The following is a 15,549-nucleotide window of genomic DNA, read 5'->3' as shown; positions in this document are numbered from 1 at the left end:
ATTGTTCTACAATAAAAAGTAATGAGCACCAGTCACACTAAGAATTTGATGGTATAAAGACACTTGTTTGGTTATGGGACACTGTTCATGCTTAGTCTCCAACACAAATCAAAACCCAACAAGGAACCAGGTTGTAGATGAGTTCCCTGGTGTGTCTTATGTTCACCTTCCAGAGGTTCTTGTTCTGGGTTTTCCCTGTCCAGCTTGCTTATACAAATGTAAACAATAATATTTCCATCCTCAAGGAGCCCAAGTGAGATTTTATAGAGCAAAGTGTGCTAAGAAGGTTTCTTAATCAGTGGAAAGGGAGCAGCTGTTTTCACATAAATATCTAGTGTTAATTAAAATTTGGAAGAGAGTGAGAAACACTTGATGCACTTTGAAGTAACACAAATAAAAACTACCACTCTTAGATGGTTCTTAAACATCTAAACTGAAAATTAAATTGTTCCTGATACGGTAAATAGGCATTTCCCTATTGTGAAAAAAGATAGTTTTACCCTTCCTTTACACAGTAAGACAAGTCCTTTGAACATCTTGCTTTTGGTGACAAAAACTACTCACTTGTGATGAAATTATTAAAACACACTTCACAGCGCTCCGGGATCTGGGAGGTTTCAGTCCAGTCTCAGACTTTACAGTCCTTCCTGAGCAGATTATTCCCATGTGGAAGCATACATTCTTCTCTCTGGCTTCAGGCTGGATTTGGTACTGTGTTTCTCACATCTGGTAAAAAACTACCCTGCAAGCTTGACAAATGATAGTGTAGCAGTAACTATTTGAAAATCAGATGGGGAATCCCACAGGTCCTAGTTTTATTTAGGCTTGGCTTGCTGGCTCATTCCAGTGACCTCTGCTGAGGTTTGGCATAGGATACTCATGGTTGCAACATACTTCTTTCCTCCTTTTTATTCAACCATTTTCTCCAAAGTTTCAACATGGCCACAACTTTGGTTGTATTTTCTTTTTCTCTCCTCTTTTTTGCTTTTTACCGTGGGTAGAATAAAATGATTGATGGCCCAGAATTCAATGATTTATCTTTTATTCCTGCATCTAAGGAAAACTTAAGAGTCTGAGTTTGGAAGTTCAAATGGACAAATATGTTTTCATTTCATTCCCCTTTGCAATTCATCTTTTCCAAAATTTACTATGTTTTAACTGTAGCACAAAGAAACCTTATAAAAATATTACATCCATCATGTTATACTAGCTGGCAGAAAAAAGAAAAATTTATTCACAATTTTTTTTCAAAACTTGAGCAGAATTATTATTAGGAAAGTCTTCCTCAGAAAACTTCCACACTTGAAAGTTTTTTCCCACTAGAGCAAAGAAAAAGAGATGTTACTGTCTAGAATATGATAGCATATCCCTAGCTCCAGCTCCTCCCAAATTTCCAGTGGAGGAGCTACATCTCCATTGGTTTGGGTGAGTGTGTGGGTACACACCTCAAACCAGCCATCACTCACGTACAGCTGTGAAAGGCCCACGAGATTGGTGGAGCCTTCCCTGACCCAGAGCCACACCTGCAGCTGGGACACAAGAGTGGTTTGGCCACAGGTGAGCCCAGCCAGGTGTGGTGTTTGGTTTCCCCAGGTGATGCCAGGTGGAGGCAAACCTGGACACACATGGCATGAGCAAGGGCCAGGCCTTGCTCCCACCTGCAGTGCATGGCACACCCCACAGAGCATTCCCACCAAAGATGGTAGGTGTGCTTCTCCTCAAAGTGTATTTAAAGTAGTTTGATCCCTGTTCAACTCTGGAGACATCAGAACCCTTTATTTTTGAGGCAGGTGTGCTCACCTCAGCTGGAGGGCAGATGGGCTCCAGTGGCAGGGGCCAGGCTGTGGCTGCCTTCCCAGCCTTCCCTACAGTTCTCCTGTCTAAGGCCTCTCCAAACTGATTTACAGCTCCCTCCGAGTGCCTGGGATGGAATTAGAGCGCCTTGTATTACACGGTGCCTTCGCTGTTATTCTTGCTGCACAGCACAGATTTATGATGGCTTTTAAACCAGGCAGCACATAAAGAAATATGATCTTAAAAAAATATAGAAGGGACCAAAGGAGGTCAAAGTGTGGGAGCTGAACACTATATGGTGATCCAGGATTTCCTTTTATTTACTGCTCACACCTTTTCAGTCTCAAGTGGATTTGGGCTGTCTCAGGCAGCCCTACCCCATGTAATCCTCTGAGGCCAGAGACTTTGCCATCAGCAGATGTCTTTCATTACAATTTAGCACATGTAGGAAATCCTAAAATGCCACTGGTGAATTACATGAATTTTAGAAACAGGGTGCCAGAAAGACACACAGCAGCGGGATAGGCAGGAACCCCACGTTCATCCGGGCAGGCTTTCTGTCTCTTGACATCTCCTGCTGTGGCAGCAGCTGAGGGTTTTCCAGGTCAGTGGTGTCCTGCAGAGCTCCTCTGTTTTCCATGCTGGAGGAGAATCATTTGTGAGAGTCCTTCATGGAGGCATGGAGCAAAAGCTGTGCTCATTTCCATGGCTAGGACTGTGGGACAAAGAAAGTAATACTGTAAGCCATTCTACTTTATAGCTTTATTTACAGATATTCATCAATTATTCCTAAACTGTGGAACATAAGAAAAATAGAGGCCTTGCACTTAGCCTGCAGATGGATAATGTGAGATCTGCAGCAGGTGCAAGGTGTCTTGAGCACAAGGGCAGAGCTGCAGGGAGTCACCTGCAGGACCATGGTCTGCCTTAAACACTGCCTCAAACTACAAAGTGAAGCAGCTGGCAAGGGGGAGGGAAGCTGTAATTACAGCCAACAACTGACTCGTCAGCCAGTGACTACTATTGAGAGCCTGCTCTCGAGCCAGAAGCAAAGAACAGAAGTCTTTTCTCTCTTGGGTGAGGGCTGTAATCCCCTACAGCTATAGTATCATTCTCTCTATTAATAAAACAAGGTCTGGTGTGCTCCCTTTCATTAAGATTTATTATCATTATTTCTCCATCTGAGGGAAGGAATTTATCTCTCTTCTTGCCTAGGGCTGTAGCAAGGTTCCTATGGTGTGGGGGTTTTGTTGGGTTTATTTGGAGGGGATGCTTGTGGTTCACCTGTTGTTCTAAGCTTCCAGAGCAACATCCTCTCTAGTTCTCCAGCTGCTTGCTGCTTGCATTGTAAGCCTTTTCTAGAGCAAGCCAGACCTCAGCTGTTCTTTGGGAACTTCACAGACCACAAGTCCACATCTGAAGCACCTGTTTTTTTAGAAGCCTGGACTCTTGTGAGATGTAAGGCAAACATCAGCACTGACGGTCACCACAAAACTGCCTCCTCTCAACCAATTTCACAGGTGAAAACATTTATAAAGTATTTTAAATTTAAATTTAAAGTATTTTAAATTAAAATCTTCATAAAGTAAGCAGCACCCTTTTAGTTTTCAACACAGAATATGGTTATGGTTAAAACAAACTAGTTGCTGGAAATAATTTGCAGGAGATTTTGTGCTTTGTCAGCCACCCATTGCTGTTGTCATTTCTTTGCCAGGTGCAGTTCCTCAGAGCCTGGGCTTTGCCTGAGAAGTTCTCAGCTATGTGTGTTCTCCTGATTCCAGGTGTCCTCCAAAGTGGCATCCCACAAAGGGTGAGTGATGTCACTTTGCCAAAAGGGGAGATGTGGTTCCACTGATCTTGGGATCCCTGTGTTCTCCAGCTCTCTATATTTGAACTGATTATTGAATTTCTCATGCTTATATCCTCACAGTATGTGCTGTTTATCATGACATCAAAACCAATACCTCTTGGAAACACTAACATTACTGCACATGGATAAGTGTAACATCAGTTAGTTCTTGTGTGTTTTCAATAAGCTGTATCATTGATAATTTGACATATGGCAAGACCTGGTACAATATGAACATGCTGCCTCCTTTTTTCCTCACTGTAGTTTTGATGACTCCCCTCACCAATCCCTTGAGCTGGGGGGGGCAAAAGTGGGCATTAAATTACAGGTTTATCCTAACAAGTCCTGAGTAGCTGCGGCCTGACAAATATGTTCATGCAGATACTTGAATAAAAGGATTAAAAAATCTAAAATTCAGCTTCAATATACAGAATGAATATATTTTTGCCTATGTTTTTGCCAAGTGGTTGTCCTTGGCTTATTCTTTCATTATTGACGATGCAGAAAAGGTGAGGAGAAACAACTGGATCCTGCCTCGTGCATTAAGAGACCTTGGGAAGAACATGTTCAAACCGAACAGAATGCTTTTCCCCAGGCTGTTGCAATAAATCAGTGGAGATGGTTTCTGTGGAAGGCGCTGCACTGCCCTTGGCACCTCAACAAGCTGTGAGAGGTGGATATGGATGAGCACAGTGTATGAAGCATTTCTGTTTCAGCTAATGGGGGATCCTGGGAAGGGCACAGCCTAATTTTTTGGAAGGAATTTTTCAGTTGTGTTTAAAAGCTGTTCAGTGGCTTCTTTTTTTTTTTTTTTTTTTTCTTTTCTTTTTTAAATGGCATGAGCACTGGCTTGAAGGAGTTTTGATACGAAGCTTGTCACACTGCTACAGTTGCTGTCCTTTAGCTGATTTTGTCTTTGGTGTATTTTCTTCACAGGGGTGACTTGGATTGAGAAGTGAAGCGGGGAATAATCTCTGTCTGTCTGTGTCTCTCTGTGTGTGTGTCCATCCCACTTTGGCCAGGGATGAACTTCCAGCTGAAAGCAGCCTGAGTTGACAGCAGACTTTGTTATGGGTAATCACGTGGTTTGTTAATTAGTAATTTTTGCATTTTTTTTCCTACCAAGTGTGTCACCAAAGTTTCCTCTACCTTGGTGACATACTTGGCTCATGCAAGAGCCATGAAGAGGTTCCTCAGATGCTACTTCTCCTGTCAGGAGCCTCTTACCTGTGCACTTGATCTGTGTAGCCAATTATAACCATTCCAGTGGGTCATAAAACCCGTATTTATGATAGAGTGAAAATATGAAGTCACAGCCTAAACTATGTTGCACTTCTTGCTGGGCCGTGTAATGTGTATTTAAATGAAGAAAGGTGAAAACACTGCCAGCATAGAAATTTGTCTGTAGAACATGGATCATCTTGTGTGCTTCTCTACCAAGGCTTCAGCAAGCTTAAGGGCACTGTGGTGGTTTCACACTGATTGACATTTGGGGAAGAAGTAAAAAAAACACCCACTGAAGTGATTTCTTTGAGAGAAGCTGCTGGGAGTTTCCTCTGTGCCTAGGACAGGCCAATGGCTGGCTGGTTCTGAGAACTGACAACATTTTGAACCATTTAAAAGTTAGGTCCACCTCTGTGAATTCCACATTTTACAAAGCCGGGAACGTTTTTCTCTTGGCTTCCGGCCTCAGAAGGGAACGGAGCTCTGGTGGGGCCGGCCCTGCTCCCCCTGTGCGGCCTGGGGGAGGCCGGGCCGGACCCCAGCGGCTCCCGGGTGGGGATGGAGGCTCTGGGGCTCTGGCCCCGGGCTGGGCCGGGCCACGGCTGCTGACATCTCACCCACACCAAACCCCTGCTCCAGACCACGGCTGCTGACATCTCACCCACACCAAACCCCTGCTCCAGACCACGGCTGCTGACATCTCACCGACACCAAACCCCTGCTCCAGACCACGGCTGCTGACATCTCACCCACACCAAACCCCTGCCCCCGGCCCGCACAGACTGCTCCAGGCCGAGCCAGAAGTGCCCGGCCCTCCAGCGGCTGCCGGGCCGAGGGAGGCCCCAGCGCGGGCTGAAATCCAACACCGTGACTGCTGCGGCCGCTGGGTGAGATCCTAACCCTTTCACTACACAGATGAGACCTGCAGGCCTTGTTCCTCTCTCCAGGGAGAGAAAAGGAGTGACCACACGCAGGAAGACAACATGAAGACACCAAGGTCAGTTAAGTAGGAGTCAAGCCTCAGATGGAAGGAGGAGGAGGAGATGCTGAATGTGGATGAAATATTCTTTTCATAGGGCCATGGAGATGGACAATCATACACTGAAATATCTCCTTTAATTCATGAGAGAGTAGGGGGAGATGAAATATTCAAACTGTAGATGTGAGCAGAGGCATCCACTGATGAAGCCAAGCAGATGTTGGAGTAGCTGTGGTCCCATGAGAAGCTTGAACAGAGAGGGAGATGAGGATGATGAAGACCCTTTGCACCAGAGAGAGAAGAAAACCTCTGTTCCCAGAGATGATCACAGAGACAGATGAAGAGAACCTTTGCCTTTGAGCAGCTTATCCTTAAAACAATACCCCATGAGTTCATGGCCTGTGGACACATCTCTAGGAGGGCTGTGAAAATGGGAGGAATGTCACAATGCAGAACTTTTTGCCCAGGTGACGCGGAGCCGGATTTTTCCCCAGCCAGCTCCCGGCACCGAGCCAAGAGTGGGCTGCTCCTGGAAAGCAGAACAGCTTACTGCTTATGCTCTACGGCACTGGCTGTACAGCATCGAGGGCAGGAGCAAGGACGAGGGAGAGGTCTTCCATGTGGTTTCCAAGAGGGATTTATTCTCTTGAAGGTTCCAGGGAGGAAAGACAAAAGATACAGAGGTACAGCAACTTATGTGTGGGGGAGGAGCAAGGGGAGTGTACAAATAATAAACCAATAGGGAAGACTTAGGGGAGGAGCACAAGGCGGGGTTACACAATACATAAACCAGTGGGGAACACCAGGGGAGGAGAGTGGGGCACATGGGCTAATGGGGCTCCGAGGAATAGGGGAATTCCAAAGGGGGCGGTCCAGGCAGGGGTTGACACAGGGGAGGATTGACAACTTCATGGGAGGGGGAACAGGGAATATTCGGGAACAAGGGGCAGGTATCAGGGTGGATTGGCAACCGGTGTAGGAGGGCACAACTGGGACCAAAGTATTAACATGGGGGGGGGGGGGGGGGTACAACTTAACAATAAAGAATGTAATTGAATCAAATATAATAAACAACAATGCACTGCAACACCCAGGCAGCGGTTATTCATGGAAATGAAAAGCCACAAGAAAACTGTTTCTTGTGGAGAAGTCTCCAAGGCGTGACAAGAGAAAACTCCCCTCCCTACAAGAAGTGATGGAAGACTATTGTATATTTGGTACTGCTTTAACATCCCAGGTTTTGTCTCTTCATGGTCAATGGGGAAAAGAAAGAGTTGGGTAGGGGGAGGAAAGATGGTCTAGAAGTTTTATTCTGATGCTTACTATTCTTGTAGTCCTGTTAATAAAGTTTCTTTATCCCTTTTAAGTTTTAAGCCTGTTTTGCCCTTCTCCTAATCCATATCTCACAGCAAGAAATGAGTAAGTGCCCTGGTGATTTTAGCCAGCGCTAAAACCCACCACAGGCACAGAAATGAACCTAGCAGCACCAGGAGATGTTGTAAAAACAGTCAGAGAGAGAATGACTGAGGGGACTGAGCATTTTAAACTTGCACTGGCTTTATGCCTCACACTTTCAGGAGAACATAGCCTCTTCTTTCCTATGTACCCAAAGACAGACCATAATGATGTTATAAATGCAAAGGCAATTTTGGGATAAAATCAAAAAGAGAAATTTATTAATAAACAACAAAGAACAACAACGAGAAAAAACCACAATAAAAATGGTCAGCGCAGCGCTGGGTGGACAGGGTCTACACCGGAGGTGTAGGGTTCCCAAATCCACGTCTGAGCGCTCTCAGGCTTGGGGTTTTATAGGGATTTTAAGTCCTCAGGCTAAAATTCCAAGCAGGCTCCATTCACCAAGTGTTCTTGATTGTTTGGTGAATAGATTTCCTGGCTTGGAAAAATAGACCTAACCAGTGTCCGGACAGAGTCTCCTCATATGTAAAGAGACTCTGTATGTATTTTAATTTGGGTTATCAAGGCAGAAGTGGTGTGATCCAGGATTGGTGCCGATGGAAATCTCGGCAGAGTCTTCCCTTTTGTTTCCAGTGATTGCATCTCCAACACTGGTCTGACAGGTGGGACGTTCAGGACTAGCGACGGATACTTTTTCTGAGGCTTGTCTTTGTCGACCTGATTGTTTCACAACAGAGATCTGCAGGGACGTTGGTCAGGTCCGGAGATGGGTGTCTCCTCCGAGCTAGTTCTTTTGTTTTCCTGATGGCCCTCGTCCTGTCTATTTTCCGAGCTAATGTTCGTTATCTGGGTGTTGGCTGCAATCCGTTGCCTTTGGAGGAAAACTCCCGGCCAGGCTTGGAAAAAGGGTTTATGTACATCTTTGGATTTTATATTATTTTAACACATATACATTTTATTTATACCTTTACGAATTTTTATTTACACATAATTTATTACAATGATAAAGGAATAACAGAAATTTCTGATCAGCTCTAAGCTTTGAAAATGCTCCTTCTTCTATTGGTGACACATCTAGGTCCAAAAAAGCCAAAAACTAACCATACTTGTAGTTTTCTACTTCATAGCTACAAGCAGAAATCAATACTGAAGGTCTGTAAACAGTGCTCTGGCTGCGTAGTGTCCTTCATCTCAGCTGTGGGCTGTAGCAAACCTCAATTCCCTGGCTGCGACAAATGCTTCAGGCTTCAGGGCCAAGCAAAAAGTTTAACTAAAAACAGATAGATAGATAGATAGATAGATAGATAGATAGATAGATATCTGCTGATGCAATCTCTCACTCTGAAATATGGAGACCTCTTCTGGAGGATTATTTAGATTTCAGTCTCACTGTCAGTGTCCAGTGAGTGCCTTGCACATTCTATGTGAAGATTTTCTGATAACCAAAGCCATTGCTCTCCCATTGCTTTGCATGCCTGATGTTACCAGCTCTTGAGTTGTTTGCCTCATCTGAGAGACTCAGCAACACTTTCTGTGCTCTGAGTAGCCAGGCATCACTGGAATTTTAGGAGGGACTATGTTTGGCAGTTCATGGCTATGGCAGCGCTGGTGCAGTGGATGATATTTTGGCTTTCAGGAGGCTTGGTGACTTTGAGGAAATGTCTTCCTGATGCTTTAGCACCAGAAAAGATCTGCTCTTCTATAAACATTTAATGAAATGCAGCTTTTTGTTGATTTGTGATTTAAGTCTCTTCTAACACTGCTACCTGCTGCTACCTGAATTTGCCTCTTCTTCCTTAAATGAGATTGTCCAGGGCATTGTCAAGCAAAATCTTTAATATTTCCACCTCTTCTCTGGAAAGCCTATTGCTCAATTATTTTCTGGTTGAAGAATTTTTTTTTTTCCTATATCCAGAAGGAATTTCCCCTAAACTGTCTTGAGCTCACAGGACCTCCTGTCCTGGCACCAGGAATCCTTTGGAAAAGAGAGTCTCCATCTCCTCTAGAACCATCTTCTTTGGGTGTTGAGACACTGACTAGACCCATCCTGGGCCTGAACAAACCCACTTTCTTTAGTCTTTCTTCATGTCATGTTCTCCAATGGGCTCTCTCCAGTTCTTTGGTGTCTTCCAATGTCTTTAATTTTCTTGAGCTGGGGGCCAAAGGTGGGCACTAATTTCCAGGTTCATCCTAACAAGTCCTGAGTAGCTGTGGCCTGATCAATATGTTCATGCAGATACTGGAATAAAAGGATAAAAAAATCTAAAATTCAGCTTCAATATACAGAATTAATTTCTTTCCGTACCAAAGCAAGTTCAGAAACAGAGATTAACTCTCTCCTATTTATGCAAAGGATGAGACCAAAAAAAAAAAAAAAAAAAAAGGAGAGTAAAGGAGTGAGAAATGAGTTCAAATTGCATAAGAAATCTCAATATTCAAAGTATAGTAAAATTCTATGAAAGACAAAATTTAATGGACATTCTGAAGAGAAAATGATATCTCTTCTTACATTCTTTCTGATTGAATGGTAGAGTCAGTGTACTAAAGTATTTATTAATTTATCTATTTTAAGTTTGCATTATCTAATGTACAGCAGTTCCTGGAGGCAGAGTGAGGCCTGGATATGCACTAATGAGCTGGTGTTTGTAATTAATGCCCTGAATGTTGAACTGTGTCCAGCCTCATCCTAAAGCAAATTTTTAATGGGCTAAAGGTTCTGCCAGCCAAGCTAAGATTGAAATTCTTGTGATGCTACTTGTCCATTCTCTCCTAAAGGAGAAGGGAATCCTGAAATAATAAAAGATATAAAATTAGAAGCAGGAGGAAGGGAAGACACAGGGAATTATTCAACAGGTGATAGAAATTCAACTGAGATTGCATATGTGCAACATGATCAGGTTGGAAAAATAATTTGTTGAGCTGGGAGCAAAATGTACCTCTAGCAGAAGAAGTTGGCTTAGTCAGGAGGTAGAAATCTGATGCTGGAGAGAGTCTGAAGCTGAGCCTGATCAATCTGATTTGAGTTTTTCGAAATACAAATTCCTCCTGCTTAGCGGGACATCTTCTAGTGAACAGTGTATACATTGACTTAAAATAACTCAACTTGGTCTTCAAAGTGAGTTTGTCTCAAGCAGTATCTGAACTCTTGAGAGTGTGAGATTCTGTAAACCAAGCAGAAGGATCTCCTGCAATTCAATATCCAGCAGCTGTCAAAGCTTTTCAGTTCCTCGTGTGAAAGAGGCAGTCACAGAGAACGGGAAAAGAGGTTTCAGAAACACAGTTACTGACTTGACAGTGTAAACATCCACAGGAGATGGAGGGGAACTGGCAGGGAGGGCTTGGGAGTGACACGAGGAAGCTGCTCAGAAGATCATGTTTCAGCACTGCCAGGACTGTCAGTATGTCTGTTAAAGATGGCAAGAAGGAAAAATTAAATACTAGACTAATATAACACATCAGGCTGAAATAAACTAGATCTGAAGGGAAGCTGAAGAATGATCAGGCTGGGGCATCCATAACCACAGCAGGGATGAGTGGATGGATGTCGAAGTGTTATATCTACAGATGAATCCCAACTACAAAACAAGCACTTCTGCTTCCAGACATTGGGAATCTGGGGTGGAGCTTCAGCTTCAGTCAGACTTGTCTGGGAATCTGGGAGATGCACATGAAGCTCCCTGAAAAAAGTTAGAGACTGAGGCATCTAAAATATGAGAAAATTCTGTTCAAGTCCCTAAAGAAGCAGTATAAATTGTAAAGAACAGCATTGAAAATTTAGCTGTGACTTACAAACCCCTGGTATGATTCTAATTTAACATCTTCCTTCCTCCCTTCTTACTTATTTAACAAGTTTTCCATGCACAATAATGCCTTTATACAAAGTTTCAATTCTTTTGGAGCAAGAGTTACTGACAATATAAAGCTGTTCTTTGAAAGAAGTTACTTTCCCTTTCGGCACTTCTAAATATTTCTGTTTCGACTTCGTGCTCCTTTCCCCCCAAAATCTGAGTTACAAAACTTCCTTCAGTCCCCAGTGGAGGTTTATTTGTATTGGCTTTGATGTGAGCAGTTTAGCTGCTTGGCTTAATTTTAACATTTCAGGGGAAGGGTTTATTCCAAATTAATTACACAGCATGAAATCTTGAAAGACACAGTGAGATTCTCATGGAAAAAATGCATAACAGGTTTGGTAGGTGAAAAATGTTACAGAACTGATGTTCTCCTTGTCTAAAAAAGGAAAATACAGGTTGTATCTTTGTCAGTCTCCCCACTGGAAGTAATAGGCAAGATTTTAAAAGCTGATTAACTGCTGCAGCTGAAGAAACTGAACTCTGACAGTCACACAAAAATAAAAAATACCAAAATAGTCTTAAATAAGAGCCGGATTCTTTCTAAAAATATTAACATTAACATCAGGTGGCTTCCCAAAAAGTAATTACAGGTGATACAGCCTTCAGGAGATAAAACCTCTGGGGCAGCTACAGTATCTGGGCAAATTAAGAAGCCCAGCTCTAATGTTCAGAAATATGAGATGGATAGGTAAATCCACTGGTCTGGCTGGCCAGTGATCAGAAATGTTCTAAGCAGCAAGGAAGTACAAAAGAAATCAACTGCTTTGGCTCATACCGACAGAGAGAAACTGCAGCACTAAGAAACTTGCAAAAGGAAATTAAAAGCTGTCAAGATTCCTTAATGTGGAAACACAGATCCATCCAGTATTTCAAATTTTCTTTTACTTTGGATACAGATGTCGATGTTTACAGACTCCAAAATTACTGCCATAAGAAAGAATGGAAGGCCATTACTATAAAAGTATAAATTTTCTGGGGTCACAGCATCAGTTGAGACTGAAGAATGATCTTGCTGCTCTTGCTTTGGGAACAATAAACTACAGTACACCTCAAATATAAAGAGTTGCAGTGGGGATAAGAAAGATGGAAGCAACTGCTTTACATCAGAATAGCTTAAAAAGGCAAATATTAGCTGTAGAGGAAAATGTCTTATTTCAGCATATAAGCAAAAGCCTCCCTTAAATTTATAATTCCTGCCTTGCTACCAGCCAGATGTTCTCCATAAAGGAAAATACTCTTCAAGTATCACAGGTATATGAAAAGCCACTAACTTTATACCAGCTAATTAATTCAAAATTATCCCACAAAGTCACTAATTTAATTCATCAATGCCCTAAGATGGCTGGGATGAGTAGGAGTACCAGTGCCAGATAAAACCCAGAAAGGATGGAGACATTGAGCTCCTGTGCTTGCAAAACCCAGCCCCAACCCACCAGGTGGTGGCAGGAGAAGCTTCTGGGGTTGGTCACCACATACAGTGATTTTACTCTCCCTTTTACAGTGCAGACCAACAGATGGTGATGTTTTAGGTTTCACTGGAGGCAATTACGGAGAGAAATCACATTGGGCCTGAATATAACAATGAAAAACAGCACAATGTCTCCATGGGTCACAAGAATACATGGAAGAAAGTACAATTTATTGAAGTGCAATAACATGTCAGCTTTTTCTGGGAAGGATGCAAAGATATGTAAAATGCAAACAATAAGGGCAGTATAATTAACTTGCTTAATAGACAAAGCCACACAAGACAAGCAACCCAGAAGGGCTGATTTAGTGCAAGGAGGGAAATTTGACAGCCTGTGCAGGAAGAAGGAGTCTCTCAAATTGTGGTGGGGTTTTTTGTGAACAGCTGTACAAGGAGGAGGTTTTCAGAAGTGGTTGAATCAAAACATTTGGAAATTTGTCTGTGAGGGGATGCCTCTTTGGCCTGAGTGCACAAGGGAAAACCTGTGATGCGGGCACCTGTTGGGGTTGGTAAAAACTTGACTGAAGATGGTGGAGAGTAAAGTATTACCCACATTGCCCCCTGTTAAGTTTTATGTAAATGTTGCCAGAAAGTTCTATCGTTTCTTTGTTATCATTGGGTAAGATTTGGTGCATTATTTTATATATTCTTAATCCCCAGTTTTTATTTGTCCCTTCCTCTAAGACTCCACCCCTACCTTAGTTTACATAAATTACTGTAACCCCCTGGCCCTCGCGCTTTGTGTGCATTCCTATATGCTGTTCAGATTATGCGTTTGTTATTTTGCTTATTAAAGATCTTTTCTTTTTGGGTCCCACAATTGTGCCAATCCCTTTTTATTTTCACCACCCTCTGCCCTGAAGTCAGGGGACCAAAAGATTTGTTGCAGCCACCCTCACTGTAACAGGCACCTGGCTCAAGGGTTGCCTCCCCTGATCCCACATAGTGTTTTGAGATTCGAGTGAGATGTCATCATTGCTGTGTCTTTCAGTGGCACACGTGTGTGCTCTATGCATCCTGCAGGGTTTGGGGCTGCTGGAGACAGGAAACTCGAATACCTCTGGACTCACACCACCTCTTTGTACACCCCAAAAAACCCCCAAATACTCCTGCAGCTGCAAAGATTGCTCAGTGTTACCTTGCCAGGAACGCACAAGGCACATCCTCATAGACTTAAACTCGCGCTCCAACCAGTATAAATATTTGTTAATCTAAGGTCCTGTCAGAGCTGTGTAACAGCTTTACCTGTGATTCTCATGAGGCAGCACTGCAGTTTGTATCTGCAGTAACATCTGAACCCCTCGTTTTCCTGGAACATCTGTTTTCAGCTGGAGAGGAGGGCAAGAGAAGAACACTTACTGACATTACTGTGCAGCTAAAACATACTTCTGGCTCTGAATGTCAGAGAAATGACAGTCCTCTGCCAGACCATGGCCTCTGGACCATGGGAAATGAGCTTTATCACATGCAGCAGTCAGCTACAAATTAACAGAGGAAAGAATACTTTTTGTCCTGTGAACCACATTAGTCACAGAACTATGCCATTATTTCTTTCTTCAACTGCTTTTCTGGTTCAGCTCCAGTTCAGCTCTGCCTCAGCAGAATCCCAGCCAGGCTGAATATGAATTTCAGCTGAACCAGAATCTCTGCTGGTTCAACGTTCCTTTCTTGTTGTGATACACAAATTAACTAAGAACCAGAATGCAATTAAGATTCATGAGTACAAGGATTGCTTTTTTATAATAATAATATAATTATAATTGTATGGTTATATAGATAATAATTAATAATACAACTAATAGTTGTATCTGTTCCAGCTTCTAAGTATTCCTGTCTATAGCAGCCAAGAATGGGGGATGAGCAGAACATGTATTCTATGTCAGCAAGTTATAACATCAGAAAGAAAGTAAACAACCCCTGCAAGCACCTCCTACAAATCTAGGAAATGGATATTACCCATACCAGAGTCTTGTGTAGAGAGAAATGAGTAGACGTGATCAACATTGGGTGTTTTAAAGCCAAAATGCTACAATCTGACTAAAACTCCATGACTCAAATCTTCCTCTACCAAGGACAGGATTCATTTTGAAAATCTAACATGAGCTGAACCAAATTCAATTTACAAAAAGTGAATTTATTTTTTCAGCCACTATCCTGTCATACCAATAAAACTGCGAACAAATTATCAATTACTAAAACACATAATGAAGTATCTTTTGAACAGTAAGAGGTCAACTTAGGTTTTCCCAAGGATCATTATACAACTTTACAGCACCAGACTATATATGATTTGAACACTGTATTTCTAAATGAAATCATTTTGGAGTTCTCACATTTTATGTGACTGGTTTTTCTGCAAGAGAAAATAAACTGTAATGCTTATTTCCTCTGAGCTTTCTCAGTTTTCCATACACACACACCTGTACATATATACACAGTGCAGTGTTAGTTCTTGGTACGTTAATGAAATGCCTAAGTCGTAACAGCCTATTTTCGTAAATTTGGCCACCAAGTCTACATTGGAGAATCTCTTCCCTGTAACTTTTCTTGGCATTTAACACTACCTGCAAAGTTAGTGAATACATTCTGACAAAATCCTATGGTGCAAAGGTAGATATTATTACTACTGCTATTAATGTACTCTTTGGAAACGAGACAAAAGGAATTTGCTTCGGTCAACTTGCACTACAGGAGTTACAGCACAGAGACTTGGGCCCACATTCTCCCCCTCTCCTCCATCCTTTGGACCTTGAAACCTTTCTGAATGTGGAGATTTAGCAAAGGTTGTGATTCTGTATTGTTGTCTGACTTCTGGGTCACCTGTGCCTGGACACAGCCAGCACGTGGCTGGATGAGAACCAGGAAGCCAACAGTGCCGCACTGTTCCTGGTGTAAATCCTCAGGGAGAGCATTGCTGCTCCTTGGGGAAGATGGCAGAGTATTTTGGACTTGGGTAAATTACAAC

General features: G+C 42.6%; 1 long non-coding RNA gene across 1 annotated transcript in view; it reads right to left on the bottom strand.

Moving 5' to 3' along the window:
* The window catches only part of LOC131591509 (uncharacterized), a 70,050-nt gene that overhangs the window by 37,764 nt on the left and 16,737 nt on the right, over positions 1-15,549 (bottom strand). Inside the window, exon 2 of the long non-coding RNA XR_009280408.1 lies at positions 565-2,509. This is a non-coding gene — a long non-coding RNA (uncharacterized LOC131591509). The remainder of the gene's footprint in view (positions 1-564; positions 2,510-15,549) is intronic.

Source organism: Poecile atricapillus, chromosome W, assembly GCF_030490865.1.
Source record: "Poecile atricapillus isolate bPoeAtr1 chromosome W, bPoeAtr1.hap1, whole genome shotgun sequence".
Lineage (NCBI taxonomy): Eukaryota > Metazoa > Chordata > Aves > Passeriformes > Paridae > Poecile > Poecile atricapillus.
This window is presented reverse-complemented; position numbering and strand designations above follow the sequence as displayed.